The sequence below is a fragment of the Rissa tridactyla genome, chromosome 5 (assembly GCF_028500815.1).
Source record: "Rissa tridactyla isolate bRisTri1 chromosome 5, bRisTri1.patW.cur.20221130, whole genome shotgun sequence".
Classification (NCBI taxonomy): domain Eukaryota; kingdom Metazoa; phylum Chordata; class Aves; order Charadriiformes; family Laridae; genus Rissa; species Rissa tridactyla.
The window spans coordinates 80,992,732-81,012,063 of NC_071470.1; the positions used below are offsets into that span (position 1 = coordinate 80,992,732).

A 19,332-nucleotide genomic window follows, 5' to 3' on the forward strand; every position below is an offset into this window, starting at 1 on the left:
AAGAGAAGTTATTACCAACTTGCTTTAAGCTGGTGTTTGGATGATTTGCTAACTGTTCTGGGTCCCTTTTTTTGAATAAGATTACTTTAGCATATATATTAGGCAACTACTTTCCTCAATTTTAGCCGTGCAAGCCGTGACCACTTCCTTCGAATCAGGACAAACGTGCTTGTGGTTGTGCTTCAGATAAAGAACTTGTTTGAGTGCTTCTCTGGACCAGGGCCAGAACACCCTGCACCTCACTGCATGAAGCTGGTACACAAGCTGGACTCGTCACCCTTTATTTCTGCCGGCTGCATCGCTTGCAATGATTACTTATCCTCCCGCCCGCGTGCAACCGTATCGGTTTCAAAACCTCGGAGGCCCTCATCAAAACAAGTTAGAAATTCTATTATTACATCTCTGCAGAGCCTTTCTTCCCAAATAATCTTATAAGCTGAAATACTGCATGCATCCTGTTGTGCATACGTGAGTAAATGTGTATATGGGTGGCAGGGCTTGCAGCTAACCGGCAAAGGCACATTACAGTTAAAGCTACCATGAAAAGAGAAGATCAATTTTTTATTTATTTTTATTAGGCCATAAAACATGGTTGCTGGAAGCTTGCTGTCAAGAAGCTGAGATTCTGATGCAGTTTGTTTTTTTCTTCAGTGCCTAAATGTGATTTTCCCTCGTGGCTCAGTTCGGTAAGATAATCCAAGTATTTCAGCCTGCAGAGCATTCATCTCAAATGGAGGAACACTTGATCATTAGGCTCTTCTTTCTGACAATTCCTGCTTTAGCCTAAGTGCCTGTGATTTATTCACTCATTTATTCACTCTGCAGTGTAAAACACTCGTTCCTTTTCTTTCTGGTTTCGAACACCCAGAGCATTTCTACTACTTGATTGCAACTGTAACTCTGCCTTTCACCGTGAAGAAATGCAGTAATTGCTCAACTTCTATTTCATTAACCTATTATATCAACATTATTTACCATGTAGCCTGCTTCTGATTTCCAGTGCTGTGATTTTATGCCTCCTTAATTGGTGTGTGAAATTCTTTACCCTTCCCAGCACATGTGCACCTACAGTATCTGCAAAGCAGACTTTGTGCAAAAGTGGCAGGAATCAAAGGAAATAGCTGATTTCCAGCACCTGCATGCGACTTGGTTCCCCTGCAATCGCATCCAGCTCCTCCTGAAGTTCACCGTCAACTCCTCTGTGTACTAATCTTAAACAGGACCACCATCAAAAGCAAAAATCCACTATACCTGCCTCCCCAGCAATAAAGGTATAATTAGCACTTCTGGAAATGTTTCTGACAGAACATGTGTCAGTGCAAGAAAACCTAATGCAAACGACTGACAACGCTGTTGAATGTTCTGGTTTAGTGTCAAAAATGTGACTCCTTTGGAAATACTATTTCATCAAAGCTGTTATAAAACTTCTTTCGCAAAAAAAAAAAAGCAAGCTATTGCTCTGATCTGCTAAGCAACAAGACTGCAAATCCTCACCAGCCCAAACACGCCGTCGCTCACTTCTGTCAAGAGGAGGGATGCCAAAGAGCATGTTGCCACCAGCCTGACAGATTGAGGCGTGTGACAGTTCTCTGGGAGAGCCGGGACAGAAATTTTTCCCACTCTAGTCCCAAGCACAAATGTCAGCATATGCCCAAGTCGACATTTTTGTAATTGATGGAGAGTAACATAGTTTAGAAGGTGCCGACAAACGATACAAACCCTTCCAATGTTGTTGATGGTAACTGAAGAGTTTAATGAAAAATTGTTTCATTTTGAAATGAAAATGACTGCCATGTTTCACAAAACAAAAATGTTTTCACTTTGCTCTAGTAAGCAACCATTTACAGTAAAAATCCCACTGTCTAAATAGCTTGCCAGATTAGTAAATTTTAACCTATGTGAATGATTTTGAGTAATATGTCTATTTCCAGATTTCAATTCTCTTTCTCAAGGGGCAGGTAATACAAACATTTTCTTGAAGAATATCAAAGTGATTTTAAGTATTACCATTCTCTTGCAAAGCCTGCAAAAGAAACGAAACCATGCTAGCAAATGAGAACCAAGTAAAATGGATTAATTTATCATTACCAAGATAAGCAAAACATTGAATAAATAACACGGTGGAAGCTAAGCTACTCAAGGAAGCCCTTTTCTGATCAATATCTAAACTGCTGTATTACTCAAGTGCAGAATGCCCCATTCAGGTGCGAAATTCCATCCCATCACCTCTTCTGTAGAAGCTATCTGAATCAAGCTAAGCTGAAAAACGTTTAAATTCGATTGCTTGCCCATTGTGATGGAACTGAATACAAATACTAATGCTCCACTTGTCTCACTTGGAGCACAAATGCCAGTGATTGCAAATGGAGCTGATAGTAAGCCATTAGCCTACGCTCCTTTAGGAGTCTACGCTCCTTTGAACCAATGCAAATAAGAAGAAACAATCCTGAAATTCTTGTGAATCAAAGAAGTGAAAACAAAGGTCAGGTCTTCAGAGTTCATTTCTTCTAAAAAAAAAAATAGATGGTCTCACTCGCCTGTTAAATAATTCCTAATTTATTCGTGATAGTGATTGCCCACATTATGCTTCTCTGCTTGTCCAGTGAGTTGTACTTTTTCCCCTGAAAGAAAACCAAAGGAAAAGGTGTAAATAAACAGTGAGGTAAGTTGGATTTAATGTGGGTTACTGCAATGGAGGTGGAGACTATTCACTGAAAAGAAGTGCTTATATTGCTGTCCCTAGCATTGTAATCAAACAAGATACGACTTCTGAGAAAGACTTCCTTGACTGCAAATTTAGCCTTACTGTGCCTGTATGGTCTTTGTCTGCTATGCAATAAATATTTGGTTTTTCAGTGCAAAAAACTATGCTAACATTTTCAGCATGCATTATGTCTTCCTGTAAGCTGCCTAACAGCATAGTAAGACACTACTAAGTCCCACAACCTTCCCTATGAAATGCTCCACAAAGACATTTTCTCCTGCTTGTAAGCTGCCAGCTTTTCAAACCGGACCAAGATTCTGCAATTAAAACGGGGTTCTCTCCATGCTGCATATCATCACTGTTAATGATCTGGCTGCCTGCCAGTCCAGGCATCTAGTGAAACCCAAGCAACCCCACTGATTTTGTGGTTTAATTGGATGGCCCTTTAAACCGAATTTACAAACAAACAAACAGCAGCAAGGGAATAAACATTTAGTTCATTTCTGTTCAGCAGCCACTTGGGCTGTGCCTGCCATATAAAATACTTAATACTGCTCCTACCACTAACATCAGTACCTACGAGCACACACAGGACTCAGATTCTGAGGAATGAGATACCTCATTTAAGTAAAGGACAAGAACTTTGCAGCATAGAACTAAAGATTAAGGTCTTCATGGGAGACTTTAACCATGCCAACATCTGCCAGAAAAGCAACATAGCAGGACTCTGTTACCAAGCAAATTCTGTTAACTGACACGTAAAAAGATTTCAGATCTCTCTTTCTATTATGGAATGACAGAAATATTTAGCCATCCTGCTTCTCACAGATACTATGACTTACAACACAGGTGAAAATGGGCTCCGAATAAGGATACGGACAAATACAAAATGACAGCACAAAAAAGACTTACGGAAAACTATTCGAAGTGGTAATTTATTGCTTTAGCTTGGGTCTACTTTAATATGCAAACAATTGTAATCCTTCTCCAATACAACTGAAGTGTCTGAAATTTGTGGTGAGTTTCTGTGAAAACAATATAAGGACTTCACTACAACAAACGGAAAGCATCAGTGTGACAGGCAAGGATTTACAGCAAAATACTTCAAAATGCAAAGCTTATGGTTACACCCCACTTCTTTCAGAAGCCTACCTTTTTTGTTATTCAACTTACATATTTGCCAAAATATTTCTGCGTTTCCCAAGCTTTATTTTACATATTATATGAACTTTAGATAGTAACAAATGAAACAACTCAAAATACACTTCTTTTGTCTGATTTAGAAACACTGTTTAACAATTTACCCAATTGCACATATCTCAGAAATTAGCTCTGAGATTAAAATTAGCACTTAGAAAATAATTTCCTTGTATCAAATCTTGATTGCAGGTCATTAGTAACTAACCTTTACTCTTAATGTAAAAAGCTCTACCAACAGAACCTAGGGCTAGTAAAAAGCTGCACAGCAGCCTCAAAAATCTCCATATATCTGGAGACTGGTCCCATGCCAAAAGAGCCAGGAGGGAAAACTGAGGCTTGTTCTAAAGCTCTCTGGGAACCGCTTGCGTAGCCCCACAGACATTGGGGCTGCGGGCATTCCTACCACCTTCGGCCTCAAAACCACCCTTTCTCACTCACTGAAGGTGTGGAATAAATACTAAATTGGCTAAAAATACAAAAGTACAGGATTGTTCACACATTAAGGAAAAGTATAAAATCAAGAGGCTTCTGAGGTAGAAAACAGCCGCAGCTGGCATGAAGGATACAACACCTGTGGTTCCCTGATAAGCTACATGAGGTACAGGACGGGACGCAATTATTCCGCGGCTTTACCTTATGATGTATAGCGGATACGGGAATGGGATGATACCATGAAACAGATAAGCTGCCAATTAGCTACCTGCTCAATACTCAGAGCCAACATTTTGTCAAATTTTGATGAAATGCTGTCCTTTGTGCGAACTTTGCTCATTATAATGTCATTATAATACCAAAACACACCTCCATCCCGAAGGTTACCCACCTCCAAGGTGCGAGCACTCCTCCTTGAGTCTGCACCTCGAATTTCTCGTAAACTATACCTTTAATTGTGAAGCGAGAAAAATTTACACCAATCATGATAAAAGTATGTATGACTAAAGTCACTCAAACTCCACCTTGAAGATAACACATAGTATAAAAATAGCCTGAGAGAGGGGGGATACCCAGGGAAGACACCATCACAAAGAATTACATCACTGACTTCTGGGAGCAGTTGACGGGCTGACCCTCTTTTCCCCCCAATAGGGACGCCTTTGGGTAAGAATTAGATTATACTGAGTGCTTCCTCGGGAAACTTAGAAATATCTCTAGAGACTCTCTTTTCTACATTTAGAGCTAGGCTGTATCATTTATAACTTTGTCGTGCGTTTTCTATATGTAACAATATTTTCATTGGCACGTGCTTTGCAGACAGTGTATTTATCACCGGCAATCCTAAGAACATATATATATGTTCTTTAAAAAAACTGCGCTTTTTTTTAAGTAGCTAGTCGTTTTGGTTTCTCACTGAACGCGACAAAAGACTCGAGAGTGGCCGTGCTAGTTCATGAGCACGACTAGACTGAAGGTGCGGTCCACTATTAGTGTATCCAAATCGTAATAGTTTAATACATATTAAACGCGATTGCACTGATAGTGCTGAATTGGACATAACTAAAAATTTAAACCTAGCCGAACCTGGCCTCACACCTCGGTGAGGAGTGCAAGAACGCAAGGGGGTTTATTTTCTGCCAAAACCGCTTTGTCCCTTTTCACGCAACAGCAGGGCCGGCCTCAAAATTTCCATGTCTGGAGATGATCCCACGCCCAAAGAGCCAGGAGGGAAAACTGTGGCCTGTTCTAAAGCTCTTTGGGAACTGCTTCCATGGCCCAACAGACCTTGGGGCTGCGGGCTTTCCTGCCACCTTCAGCCTCAAAACCACCTTTTCCCTATTAGCGCAAGGGACGGTCTCCAAAATCACGGAATCACGTAATCATGGAATCACGGAATCTTCAGAGTTGGAAGGGACGTCTAGAGATCATCTAGTCCAACTCCCCTGCTAGAGCAGGATTACCTAAAGCACATCCCTCAGTGCTGCATCCAGGCGGGTCTTGAAAATCTCCAGAGTAGGGGACTCCACAACCTCCCTGGGCAGCCTCTTCCAGTCCTCTGTCACCCTCACCGTAAAGAAGTTTTTCCGTGTATTTGAATGGAACTTCCTATCTTCTAGCTTGTGCCCTTTGCCCCTTGTCCTGTCACTGGGAACCATTGAAAAGAGCCTGGCTCCATCCTCCTTAAACCCACCCTTTAGATACTTGTAAACATTAATCAGGTCCCCCCTCCACCTTCTCTTCTCCAGGCTAAAGAGTCCCAGCTCTTTCAGCCTTTCCTCATAAGGGAGGTGCTCCAGTCCCATAATCATCTTGGTTGCCCTTTGCTGGACTCGCTCCAGTAGTTCCCTGTCCCTCTTGAACTGGGGAGCCCAAAACTGGACACAGTACGCCAGTTGTGGCCTCACCAGTGCAGAGTAGAGGGGGAGAATGACCTCCCTTGACCTACTGGCCACAGTCTTTCCTATGCAGCCCAGGATGCCATTGGCCTTGGCGACAAGGGCACACTGCTGGCTCATGGATAATTATAATAATAACGTGCTGCCTACTAGGACCCCCAGGTCCTTCTCCTCAGAGCTGCTTCCCAGCATGTCCGCCCCTAACATATACTGGTGCTTGGCATTCTTCCTTCCCAGGTGCAGGACCTTACACTTGCTTTTGTTGAACCTCATTAGGTTCTTCTCTGCCCAGCTCTCCAGCCTGTCCAGGTCACGTTGGATGGCAGCACGGCCCTCTGGAGTGTCGGCCACCCCCCCTCCCAGCTTGGTATCGTCAGCAGACTTGCTGAGGATACACTCTGTCCCCTCATCTAGGTCATTAATGACTATATTGAACAAAACTGGACCAAGTATTGACCCCTGAGGGACACCACTGGTTACAGGCCTCCAACTGGACTCTGTGCCGCTGATCACAACCCTCTGAGTTCTGTCACTCAGCCAGCTCTCGATCCACTTCACTGTCCCCTCATCTAGCCCATACTTCCTCAGCTTCCTAATGAGGATGTTATGGGAGACAGTGTCAAAAGCCTTGCTAAGGTCAAGGTAGATGACATCTACGGCTCTCCCCTCATCCAGCCAACCCATTAGAACATCATAGAAAGCTATCAGATTGGTCAGGCATGATTTGCCCTTGGTAAATCCATGCTGACCACTTCCAATAACTTCCCGTTCCTCTACGTGTTCGGAGACGACATCCAGAATGAGTCGCTCCATTACCTTCCCAGGGACAGAGGTGAGACTAACCGGTCTGTAGTTCCCTGGGTCCTCCTTCTTGCCTTTTTTGAAGATTGGAGTGACGTCAGCCTTCTTCCAGTCCTCAGGCACCTCTCCTGTTCCCCATGACCTTGCAAAGACAATGGAGAGCGGTCTAGCGATAACATCTGCCAGCTCTCTCAGCGCTCGCGGATGCATCCCGTCAGGGCCCATGGAGTTATGAATGTCCAGCTTGGCCAAGTGGTCTCTGACCCGGTCCTCCTCAACTAAGGGAAAGTCTTCCTCTCTCCCGACCTTCCCCCTTGCCTCCAGGGTATGGGATTCGTGAGGGACGGCTTTATCAGTGAAGACCGAAGAAAAGAAGGCATTCAGTAACTCTGCCTTCTCTGTGTCGTCCACCACTAGGGCACCCGTCTCATTCGTCAGGGGACCTATATTTTCCCGTCTTCCTTTTTCTGTTGATATACTGGAAAAATCTCTTCTTGTTGTCTTTAACTGCAGTGGCCAAGCTGAGTTCTGATTGAGCTTTGGCCCTTCTAATCTTCCCCCTGCATAGCTTTGTTATATCTTGATAATCCTCATAAGTTGCTAAGCCCCTTTTCCAGAGAATGTAAGCCTTCCTTTTTTTTCCTGAGGTCCAGCCAAAGCTCTCTATTTAGCCAGGCTGGCCTTCTTCCCCGTCGGCTCGTTTTTTGGGACATGGGGATGCCCTTCTCCTGTGCTTCTAAGAGCACCTGCTTGAAGTATGACCAGCCTTCCTGGGCACCTTTGCTCTTCAAAACCGCCTCCCAAGGGACACTCTCAACCATGCTCCTAAACAGGTTAAGGTCTGCCCTTCGGAAATCCAAGGTGGCAGTTCTGCTGGCTCCCCGCCTCGCTTCACCAAGAATTGAAAACTGTCATTTCATGGTCACTCTGCCCAAGACGACCTCCAACCTTTACATCCCGCACAAGACCTTCTCTGTTAACAAACAGTAGGTCCAGTAGGGCACTTCCCCTAGTTGGTTCCTTCACCAGCTGTGTTAGGAAGTTGTCTTCCACACACTCGAGGAACCTCCGGGACCGTTCCCTCTCTGCTGTATAGTATTCCCAGTGGACATCTGGGAAGTTGAAATCCCCCACAAGAACAAAATTTCACTATGTCTGGAGATGGGTCCCACGCCCAAAGAGCCAGCAGGGAAAACTATGCCTTCTTCTAAAGCTCTTTGGGAACCGCTTGCGTAGCCCCACACACCTGGGGGCTGCAGGCTTTCCTGCTGCCTTCAGCCTCAAAACCACCCTTTCCCACTTGGCGCCGCGCCAGGCACAAAAATGGCCATATGGCTGGAGATGGGTACCACGCCCAAAGAGCCAGCAGGGAAAACTATGCCTTCTTCTAAAGCTCTTTGGGAACCGCTTGCGTAGCCCCACACACCTGGGGGCTGCAGGCTTTCCTGCTGCCTTCAGCCTCAAAACCACCCTTTCCCACTTGGCGCCGCGCCAGGCACAAAAATGGCCATATGGCTGGAGATGGGTCCAACGTCCACAGAGGCTGGCGCGTCGCCAAATGCGAAAGGGTGTTTGTGAGACTTAAGGCGCCAGGAAAGCCTAAAGCCCCAAGGTCTGTGGGGCTACGCAAGCGGTTCCCAAAGAGTTTTAGAACAAGCCAGACTTTTTCCTCCTGGCTCTTTGGGCGTGGGACCAATCTCTAGACATGTGGCCATTTTGGAGGCTGGGGTGGCACCAAGTGTGAAATGGTGGTTTTGAGGCTTAAGGCACCAGGAAAGCCAGCAGCCTCAAGGTCTGTTGGGCCACGCAAGCGATTCCCGGAGAGCTTTAAAACAAGCCACAGTTTTCCCTCCTGCCTCTTTGGGTGTGAGACCAGTCTCCAGACACATGGAAATTTTGGAGGCTGGCGCGGCGCGAAGTGGGAAAGGGTGGTTTTGAGGGTGAAGGCAGCAGGAAATCCTGCAGCCCCCAGGTCTGTGGAGCCACGCAAGCGTTCCCAAAGAGCTTTCTAAAGGCATAGTTTTCCCTACTTGCGCTTTGGAGGTTGGACCAATCTGTAGACATATGGCCATTTTGGAGTCTGTCACTGCACCACTTTTGAAACGGCGGTTTTGAGGCTTAAGGCGCCAGTAAAGCCTTTAGGCCCAGGTTCTCTGTGGCCACGCAAGCGGTTCCCAAAGAGCTTTAGAAGAAGGCATAGTTTTCCCTGCTGGCTCTTTGGGCGTGGGACCAATCTCCAGACATATGGCCTTTTTGGAGGCTGGCACGGCGCCATGTGGGAAAGGGTGGTTTTGAGGCTGAAGGCGCCAGGACAGCCTGCAGCCCCCAGGTCAGTGGGGCCACAGAAGCAGTTCCCAAAGAGCCTTACAACAAGCCAAAGTTTTCCCTTCTGGCTCTTTCGGCGTGGGACCAAACTCCAGCCATATGGCCATTTTTGTGGCTGGCGTGGCGCCAAGTGGGAAAGGGTGGTTTTGAGGCTGAAGGCAGCAGGAAAGCCTGCAGCCCCCGGGTCTGTGGGGCTACACAAGCGGTTCCCAAAGAGCTTTAGAATAAGCCACAGTTTTCCCTCCTGCCTCTTTGGGTGTGGGACCAATCTCTAGACATATGGACATTTTGGAGCCTGGCGCGGCGCAAGTGGGAAACGGTGCTTTTGTGGCTGAAGGCGCCAGGAAAGCCTGTAGGCCCACGTTCTCTGGGGTCACGCAAGCGGATCCCAAAGAGCTTTAGAACAAGCCAAAGTTTTCCCTGCTGGCTCTTTGGGCGTGGGACCAATCTCCAGACATATGGGAATTTTGGAGTCTGGCGTGGCGCCAAGTGGGAAAGGGTGGTTTTGAGGCTGAAGGCAGCAGGAAAGCCTGCAGCCCCCAGGTGTGTGGGGCTACGCAAGCAGTTCCCAAAGGGAAGGGAAGGGAAGGGAAAAGGAAGGGAAAGCCCGCAGCCCCACTGTCCGTGCATGTTTCGTGAAAAGTGGCCAAGCGGTTTTGGCAGAAAATAAACCCCCCCTTTCGTTCTTACACTCCTCACCAATGTGGGTGCCTTGGTGCGGCTAGGTTTTGTATTTTTCGCCAGTTTAGTATTTATTCCACATTGTCCTCCCTTTGTCTACAGTCACTCAAGGTCGACGTACTCAACACTGATAAGAAATATCACATGTGTTCTTGTGGTGAGGGATATCAAGTGGAAATCCTTCTTGCGGAGTGATCAAGCGAGTTAAACTTTTCATCATAATCCAAAGTCTAACATGCAAAACAATTGTCTAAGCGAAGCACAATACAATGAGTATTAGTAAAACAACAACAGAGTGAAGCATCTTGTTATAAAGTCCTGTAACTGTCGGTGACCATCCAAAAAGAGTATCTCCCCATCCATGTCCTCCGCCTCTCTTGACTCTTTCCAACACTTGGTGTATTTCTTCAACCTGATGATGGACGGTAATCAAAGTTGTCTGTCTATTTTCTTGGGCCTCTTTCAAGAGTCGCTTCAATTCATTGGGTTTTAGCAGCTTCTTTACCAGGGAGAGATTCATTCCGATAGGGGTAGGCAACAAATCTCGAATCAATGTATAATTAGATTGTAGCAATTGAAAAGACATAACAGGAGCTTAATAATTGAAGTCACATCCCATAACTTTGTGTTAGTAAAGTTCAAACACAAAGATTTGAGTGATTACTATGTCATCTATGAATACAAGACTACAGGGAGACCTCATGCTAACACACCCTTTCCCAATATATACAAGCACAGTCTCTGGGGTTTCAGCGGGATGTGTCTCAAAGTGACAAACATTCTGGTTGGTGTCAAGACAAAGGTCTTGTGCTTTGAGAGTATTACTCTCACAAATGAATCCTTGTTGGTCTCGTGAAACGCATGCGTCAACATCAACAGTTTGCCATTTAGTCTCATTTTGTCGTGCCCAACCTCTGTGCTGTGTTGGATAGAGTAGAGCTCCTTGGTGATTCAACCCCGGCGCAATGATTCGGTATATGGTGTATACCAAAGCATTGCGTATCGTTAAGACAAAAGCTGTGGCCTTGCTCTCAATGGGATCATAGGTGAAATTAACCAGATACCACCTGGACTGAAATTTTTTCTCAAATTCAATTGCGTTATCCCATATTACTTTTCGAATTTCGGTGGGCAAGGTGCCTTCTTCACCTTCCCTTATGATTGGGCTGTTATAGATTGCATCCACAATTGGGCTTGGATACAACTAAGAGCCAAGGAAACATTGGTTTGGGTTGTACCAAGTGCATCTGTGATCAGCTGATGGTCTTTTTCACCCGTTTCTTCCCACTGAGTCAATATATTCAATAAAAGCCGTTGGTGGTTTCCCAATGCTAATAGAGAGGACTGTAGGGGATGTCTTAATTTGTCCAGATCAGTAGTGGTTGTGACTAGTTTGCTGGCAAGTATCTCAGCATCTATACTATTCAAGACTCCCAGGCCTGTTCCTAAGATACCAGTCGCATCCCTCTTCCGTCCGTGTGAAGTGGCAAGAGTTTGTTTGCGTAACCATGCTGACCATTCTGCATAAGATGTATTCAGGAATGGTAAGCAGGTGGGTTTGATTGCAGAGATTTTAATCTGCATTGACAATTCTGCTCGTTTGAGGGAATATGTGGGATTAAACAGTATCTGTTGTTGACCTGTGTGTTTAATAACGTAAGGGCCAATGTTGAAAATGTAAGGATTTAGTCTAATGGAGGGCTTAGAAGAGAGAGAGGTGGTTTTTTTTCTCTTAGAAGAGAGAGAGAGCCTTTGAGAGTTTGTGGGGGTGCAGGTTCTGGATTCATTTCAGCAAGTTCAGGTGTATTTGAGTCAATCATAAATTCAAATAACAATTCTGTGCCCTTGTAGCCCCAAATACAGTACACTACTGTAGGTTTGATGAAAGTGAAATTGTGCCAGCAATCTGAATTTGGCTCCATAATTTTGTAACAATCAGTGTTGTATTTGTCCGGTTTGGTAGAGTCTACATAGATGGTTTTAATTACAGTTGGCCTGTGGTGAGTAGACCCGTTGATAAATCGGCAACCAATGTGTATTCTTGTGGAATAATTACTAAATTGGCCAAGAATACAAAAATACTGCATTGTTCACACATTAAGGAAAGTCATAAAATCAAGAGGCTTCTGAGGTAGAATACAGCCGCAGCTAGCACACGAAGAATGCAACATCTGTGATTCCCTGTACAAGGTTGTTTGCGAAACTACATGAGGGATGGAACGGAACACGCTTGTTCCGTGGCCTTCCCTTGTGACGAATAGCAGATATGGGGACGAGATGGTACTACGGAACTGATAAGCGGCCTACACGCTACCCGAGCCAACATTTCGTCAAATGTTGATGAAATGCTGTCTTTTTGTGCGAACTTTGCTCACCACAATGTACCAAAACACACCTCCATCCCGGAGGCTATCCGCCCCCGAGGCGTGAACACTCCTCCTTGAGTACATTAATCATAATAAAAGTACATATGACTAAAGTCACTCAAACTCCACTTTGAAGATAAAAAAATAATATAAAAATAGCCCAAGAGAGAGGGGATGTCAGGGAAGACACCATCGCGAAGAATTCCATCGCTGTTTTCTGGGATCAGTCGACAGGCTGAACCTTTCTTCCCCCCCATAGGGACGCCTTTGGGTGAGACTTCGATTACACCGAGCGCTTTCTCGGGGACTTAGAAATTTCTCTAGAGAATCTCTACCCTACATTTATAGCCAGGCTGTATCGTTTATAATTTTGTCGCGCGTTTGTATACTTAACGATATCTTTATTTGCACGGGCTTTGCAGACAGTGTATTTATCACCGGCAATCCTAAAGAACCTGTATATCTGTTGTTTAAATAAACTGCACTGTTTAAGTAGCTAGTCGTTTCGCTTTCTCACTGAACGCGACCAAAACTTGAGAGAGGCCGTGCTAGTTCAGGAGCACGACTAGACTGAAGGTGCAGCCCACTATTAGTGTATCCAAATCGTTAATAGTTTAACACATATTAAACGCGATTGGACTGATAGTGCTGAATTGGGCATCACTCAGAATTGAAACCCAGCCGCACCTAGCCTCCCACCTGGGTGAGGAGTGTTAGAACGCAAGGGGGTTTATCTTCTGCCAAAACCGCTTGGCCCCTTTTCTCGCAACAGAATTTGGCGTAGTCGGCAGGATTGCCATGGATAAACTGCTGCAAAAATATGATTGTGCCCCTTCCCAGGCTGGGAAGGAGTGGGCCCAAAAATTTTGGAAGGATGAAGAGAAAGTGGTGGAACGTATTGAAGACTGTTGGGCTTCACAAAAGCTCAGAGCGGGGAAAGGCAAGGGCGTGATTTGTGCTGTGTTAGGCGCCTGTTTATCTTGTGCACAACAAGAAGCTAGGGAAACCCCTGCTCCTAATCTGATTTCAGCTGTAGAATATGCAACCCTGAAATCGGAGAATGAGGTGCTGAAGTCATCATTAGCCTTGCAAAAGGAGACAGGAGAAAGATTAAGAACTCAAGTCGATAAGCTTGTGAGTGAGAATGAATGTTTAGGAAACCGGAATGCTGGACTTGGGAGTGAAAATCTCCAACTTAAAATGTTATTGGAAAGGGTGACTGGGCTCTTAGATAAAATGCAGCCCTCGACCCAGGTCCAACAAATTCGTAAGTTAATGTGTTATCCAAATTCCAGAACCCAGACCGGAGATTTTTTTGTCCAGTAGTGAGGATGAGGAGGAAAGGACTTTTACTTTGAAATCCCAAGTTTTTCCTTTATGTCCTCTGGTTAAAACTGAAACCGCGGTTGATGATGATGATGATGAAATTCACACCACTGTGCGTACCATTCCATGGACATATCTCTTCATCCTTCCAAAATTTTTGGAAGGAAAGGGGTGACATGAAACAAGGGAAAGAATGGGGAAAGAGTGGAAAGGCGCACAGAGGAGAGGGGAGGCAAGGGGAGGCAGGGGAGAAGAAAATGGGAAATGGGGAAAGAGGTGACAGCGAGCATGGGGGTTCCAAATGAGGAAATGTGGGATGGTGGGAAAGTAAGGGGGAAAGGGGGAGGACTCCAGATGCTCACCCTACCCCCTGCTAAAGAATCTCACCATCACCCTTATAAAGAAAAGCAGTATCAGCAACTTACACAGTATACAGCAAACCTGTTGAAAAAACAGGTCCCTCTTCAGTAAAATTGTGAATTCCTCAAAATGCACTATACCTGGAATAAAAAAAAAAAAAAAAAAGCATACTATTAAACTCCTCCCCCACTATGCTTCCCAGAGGCACAGTGGCTCACAGATGCAGACGACAGAGGCAGCAAGGTCCTGGCACTCTGTGCTGGCGGTGCGCTCTGTCAGGGATGGCCGGGAGGGATCCTTCCTTGCCGTGGGGACCGTCTGTTCCTTGCTGGAGGCACATGCCTGTGGAACCCCCTTTGTGTCACTCTTCAGCCAGCTGCAGCAGGCAGCCATGCCCAGGCAGGCCCCTGGGCACAGCAGAGCCAGCTGCGACCTCAGCCTCCCTGGCTGAACCTGAGCCTGGCCCAGCCCATCGTCACCTCATGGGTCTCAGCTGGGCTGCCTCAGCCCCAGCTGGAGCCCACTGGGAAGAGGGGCCATTGCCAAAGGCCCACAGCACATCACCCCCTCCCCTGAGCCTGTCCCCAGCAATGAGCTCTGCACCCCGCGGGCAGCAAGTGCATCCAGGGCCACAGAAGAGGCAGGAAGTGTTTATTCCTTAACGTGCCTAAGAAATCCCAGCAGTGATTTGGCTGTGAGGCTCAGTGCCCAAAGGCAGCAGAACAGGGGACAAAAGGGAAGGAGCCAGCAGGAGAAAGGACTGAGGGACGTAGAGAAGAGGTGTTGGAGAGGAAGGCAGGAAACGGGATGCTGCAAACATGAGAGGGGGTGGAAGCAGGAGAGCCATGAGAAGAAAGGCAAGACTGTGCGAAAAACAAGAGATAGAACCATGGAGGAATAAATGAGAGAGACGGGGACCAGGAGAGAGAAGTGGAAGGGAGCAGCAGGATAATAAGAGACAACACACAGGAGCAGGGGAAAAGAAACATCATCAGGAAATAAAAAATAGAAACAGGGGCCCAGGCAGAAGTCTACACTGAAAGAAACTTTTGAAAAGCGACAGGGTACAAGAAACATAGGCAAAAAATAACAGGCAGATGTAGAAAGAGAAATGAAACAAGTGACAGGGTGCAGAAAAGGAAGGGAAGAATTGGAAATGATAGGCAGGGAGGTGGCTAGGAGGAGATGTAGACACAAAATTTTGAAAGGCACCGGATATGAGAATCATATCCAATAGTTAAAAGGTAGGTACGCAGAACTGCATAGAAAGAGATGGAGGAAGACAATTATGAAAAGTGACAGGGTACAAGAAACAGGGGAAAGAAATTAAAATTAATTTGGGGGGAGAGAGAGAGAGAGAGAGAGGGAAAGGTATCAAGAAAATTTTAAAACTAACTGGGTTCAAGAAACCTAAGCAAGAATTTAACAGAAAGGGATGGAAAGGGAGAAATAAAGTTTCAAAAGAGATTGGGTAAAACATAGTCAATCCTGAAAAAACAAGGAGACGGAGCGGAATAGAAGTAATCTGTGGTGTATTGCCCTTGGCTGGCCCCTGGCTGCCCACCCCAGCCTCTCTATCGCTGCCCTTCCTCAACGAGACAAGAGGAGAAGTTAAAATGAAAACGCTTGTAGGTTGAGACAAGGACCAAGAGAGTGCTCATAGTCACAGGAACAACAGACTCGACTTGGGGAAATTCATTTCATTTATTGTCAATCAAATAACAAGAAATAAGAACAAATCTAAAAATCATCTTCCCACCACCCCTCTCTTTTTTTTTCTGGGATCATCTTCACTCACGACTTCTCTACATCCTCCCCCCGGACCACGCAGGGTGACAGGGACTCGGGGCTGCGGTCAGCTCACCTTGCATTGTCTCTGCTGCTCCTTCCTCCTCGCACTCTTTTCTTGTTCCAACAGGGAGCCTCCATGGGTTGCAGGGACTCTCTGCTCCACTCCCGGCCAGTGTTGGTGATGGGCTCGGCTTTGACCAGCGGCAGGTCCCTCTCTGAGCTGGCTTTGCCCAACGTGTCGGGAGCTTTTGGTGTCTTCTCACAGAACCCACCCCTGCAGCCCCTGCAACTCACCTAACAAAACCTTGTCACTTAAACCAAATACAACAGCCGTTGGCTACAGGGCAGATAAGGTTGGGGTTGAAAAATTGGGAAAGGGAGCCACAGGGGAAAGAAAACAGCTATGGGCTACAGACCAGACAGGAGGAAGCAACAGGGAGCCAGACAGAGAGAGAACCATGAAGGCAAAAATTGTCTGTGGGACAGATCTTTTAATATGATAACACTGTTTATATAATATAGTAGATACAGGGTTTTATTTTGAACTCCTTTTTATATACATACACTCATATTTTTCAATATGTATGAAAATGAGAAATTTTTCTTTATGTCAATGCCTCATGCCCATATATACAGGTTTTATTATTTTTATAAACACACATTCCACGCATGAATTTTCAGGCATTTTTGGGCTGTGAACTGCCTCCTTTGGAGGGAACCCTGCGTGACACACACACCCCCCTCAAAAAGGTCTTGTTTTGCCTTAGAAATACCATCCGGAGTACAATTACAGCCTGGCATTTAAAAAAAAAAAACCTAAACATACAAACATTACGCCCCATACAAAGCAGCCTTAACATCGCTGAGATGCAGTCTGCCTCACTACTGCTGAACAGCCCCTCCCACATAGCTCTGCTCATCCCAAAAAGAAAACATTAATTAAAAAGCTGCCCGCAGAAGCTGCTGACGGCTACTCGATGGGATTTGACTGTACCACCTTTGCCTCAACAGTCTAGGCAGATCAACAAACTAACCATAGATGTTCCACCAACCCCTGACTCTACGTGACCTGGCAGAGCAGCTCCAAGCCAAAGCACACACAAGCACAGACCCACGCTGCACAGACCACTACAAACAATGCCCCTCACAGATGACAGAAAACTCTCAGCGAGAAGGATGACGCCGACATAAGTGACTGTCGGGCAAGAAGACCTGCGAGACCATGATGGTGACAGAAGAAGGCTCTAGGGAAACCCCGTGAAATTAGTACAACGTAATGGCCTGGGACAAGAAGCAACTCCAAAACTGCAAAGATGTATGTGCAGGAAGCCCAGCTTCAAGACCTAACAACTTAAGGATGCAGGGAACAAGTCCCAGTCACTGAAAACGGATGGCTAGAGAACAGAGCTGCTCACACAGACAGTAACAACGCTGCAAATGAGGACCATCCGGAAACTTACTGTTTAAGCTTACAAAGCAAGAAAAGCGACGCCTGACTGGGGCAATGCCGATGAGTACTGGCATTCAAGACTCTTGGGATAGTGCCTGAAGTACAGGCCTTGCTCCTCAAGCGTAAAGAGGACATCGAGACCCAAGGAAGGTCTAAGACACAGAAGACAGCCCACACAGACAACACAACAGCCACAGGCTGGAACTGCCCTGCCTGAAGACTAACCCGCTCCCTTTACCTGCCCACAGGGGACTGCTCCAGGACAGCCCTCTGCCTTTCTCTAACTTTAAACCCCCACCCTGCAAATCCCAAACTTCTCCCCTCCCAGCCCCTCCCCAGCCCTGGCCACTCAGCTTTCAGAGGGCTGGAGGTCTTAAATTCCCCGTGGACAAAAAAAAACAACCAGCACATCAACTATCTAGGACATTCCTGTAGTCACCAGGTTCCTCGTCATCATCTGCAATTAAAGAAAACCAAATAATGCCAGCAAGAATTATCAGAGAGGTCAGTGCTGACCTCTTCCTCAGAAGCACAATGGTATCCCGCTCACCTGCTCATTCCAGAGTCAGACGCTGTGGCCATCATTTCCTTATTTTTGCTGGTTTAGCGTGCAGCTCTTTGCAGAGCGTTACGGCCGAGTTCCCTGGGGCAGTGGATGCAGGTCCCGCAGACGGTGAGAACGAGGCCTTTCGCCGCCGTCAGTCCCCATCGGGCCCCGCCTCCGTGAGGCGATCCGACCAATGGGAGAGCGGCGCCCGCGCTGTGGTTGGCCCATTCCCCCGCGCATGCGCCCCAGAGCGGTTGCCATGGTGAGGACGCTCCGGTAGAGGCCGGGGCCGTTGCCATGGCGACGGGGCCCTGCGGCCGGGCAGGGCGGGCTGGAAGGCGGAGGGGATTCACCAAAACACGGGTTTTTCGGCTTAAAAACTGTAGAGATTTGTTTGCGAAAGCACGAAATAAGCCAGGCGCACTGCCCGCCCGCCCCCCCCCCCCCGCAGCGCTCCCTGGGATCCCGAGCTTCGAGTGCGGACGAGGCTCCCGCAGCTCGGGGGCGGCGGCCGCTGCGGCTCCTTGTGGGCCAGTGCCTGCGGGGGGCACACGGCGGCGGCGGGCGGCGCGGCCGGCGGCGTGATGGGGGAGGCTCCGGCGGAGCCGTGGCGAGCTGGGGAGGCGCCCGGCGTTTGCGCCCGCGGCGTGTCCGCCTTCTTCCCCGCTTGCCTTCCGTCCGCTCTCTGGTAACTCCCCGGGGCTGCCCGGACCCGGCTCGCCTCCGACTCCCCGGCAGCCTGGCGCAGCGGGCGGTTTGAAGCTTCCCGCCCCGCCAGCCCCGGGCGGCCATCGCGCAGGAGACACCCCCGCCGCGGCCGAAGGGGCTCGCTCGCCTCCCCGGTGGCCCCGGCCCGGCCCCGCCAGCGGGGACGGCGGCCTAAAGAAGGCGGGGGCGGGGCGGCGTCACGGCGCACGCGCCGCTCCCCCCGTGTCAGAGCGGCCCCGGGCGGCGGCACCCCGTTAATTATCCCGCGCTCGGCGCTCATGAGGGCGATGAGCGGGGACCCCTCTCGGCCCACCGTAGGACGGCCGGGCACGGCGACCGCTTACCGGGCTGCGGGGCTCCCGGCCCTCGGCCCCGGGCAGCGAGAGACAGCCCCTCCGCATCACCGGCCTGCGGAACAGGGGGGTTCGCCCCGGAACGAGCCCCAGGGACGCCGCATCGCCCCCCGCGGGGCACCGGGGCCGGGGAGGTGACAGCAGCGAGTCCACGGGGGATGCGGGAGGGGGGCTGGCACCTGATCAACAACATAGAAATCAGGGATTTGTGCTTTTCTGCACGAAAACGTTTTGGTTGTTGTTTTTTTTTTTTTTTTCCTTTCCAACTGCGCAAATACAGCTGGATTTGGCTTTCCCAGGAGCCCCAAAGTGGCAGGTTTTTTTTGTCGGTTTGCCCCCCCATCCCCCCCCACCCCGGCACAGACCCATAATGGGGGCCTTTGGGGTATT

The 19,332-nt window shown here is 47.7% G+C and overlaps 1 long non-coding RNA gene across 1 annotated transcript; it reads right to left on the reverse strand.

Moving 5' to 3' along the window:
* Positions 1-2,452: 2,452 nt before the first annotated feature.
* Positions 2,453-17,607, reverse strand: LOC128910642 (uncharacterized). Its single transcript, XR_008466803.1, has 4 exons — positions 15,958-17,607; positions 14,159-14,233; positions 3,617-3,729; positions 2,453-2,621 (listed from the first exon to the last, which is right to left on the reverse strand). It is a non-coding gene; the product is annotated as an uncharacterized LOC128910642 (long non-coding RNA).
* Positions 17,608-19,332: the final 1,725 nt, after the last annotated feature.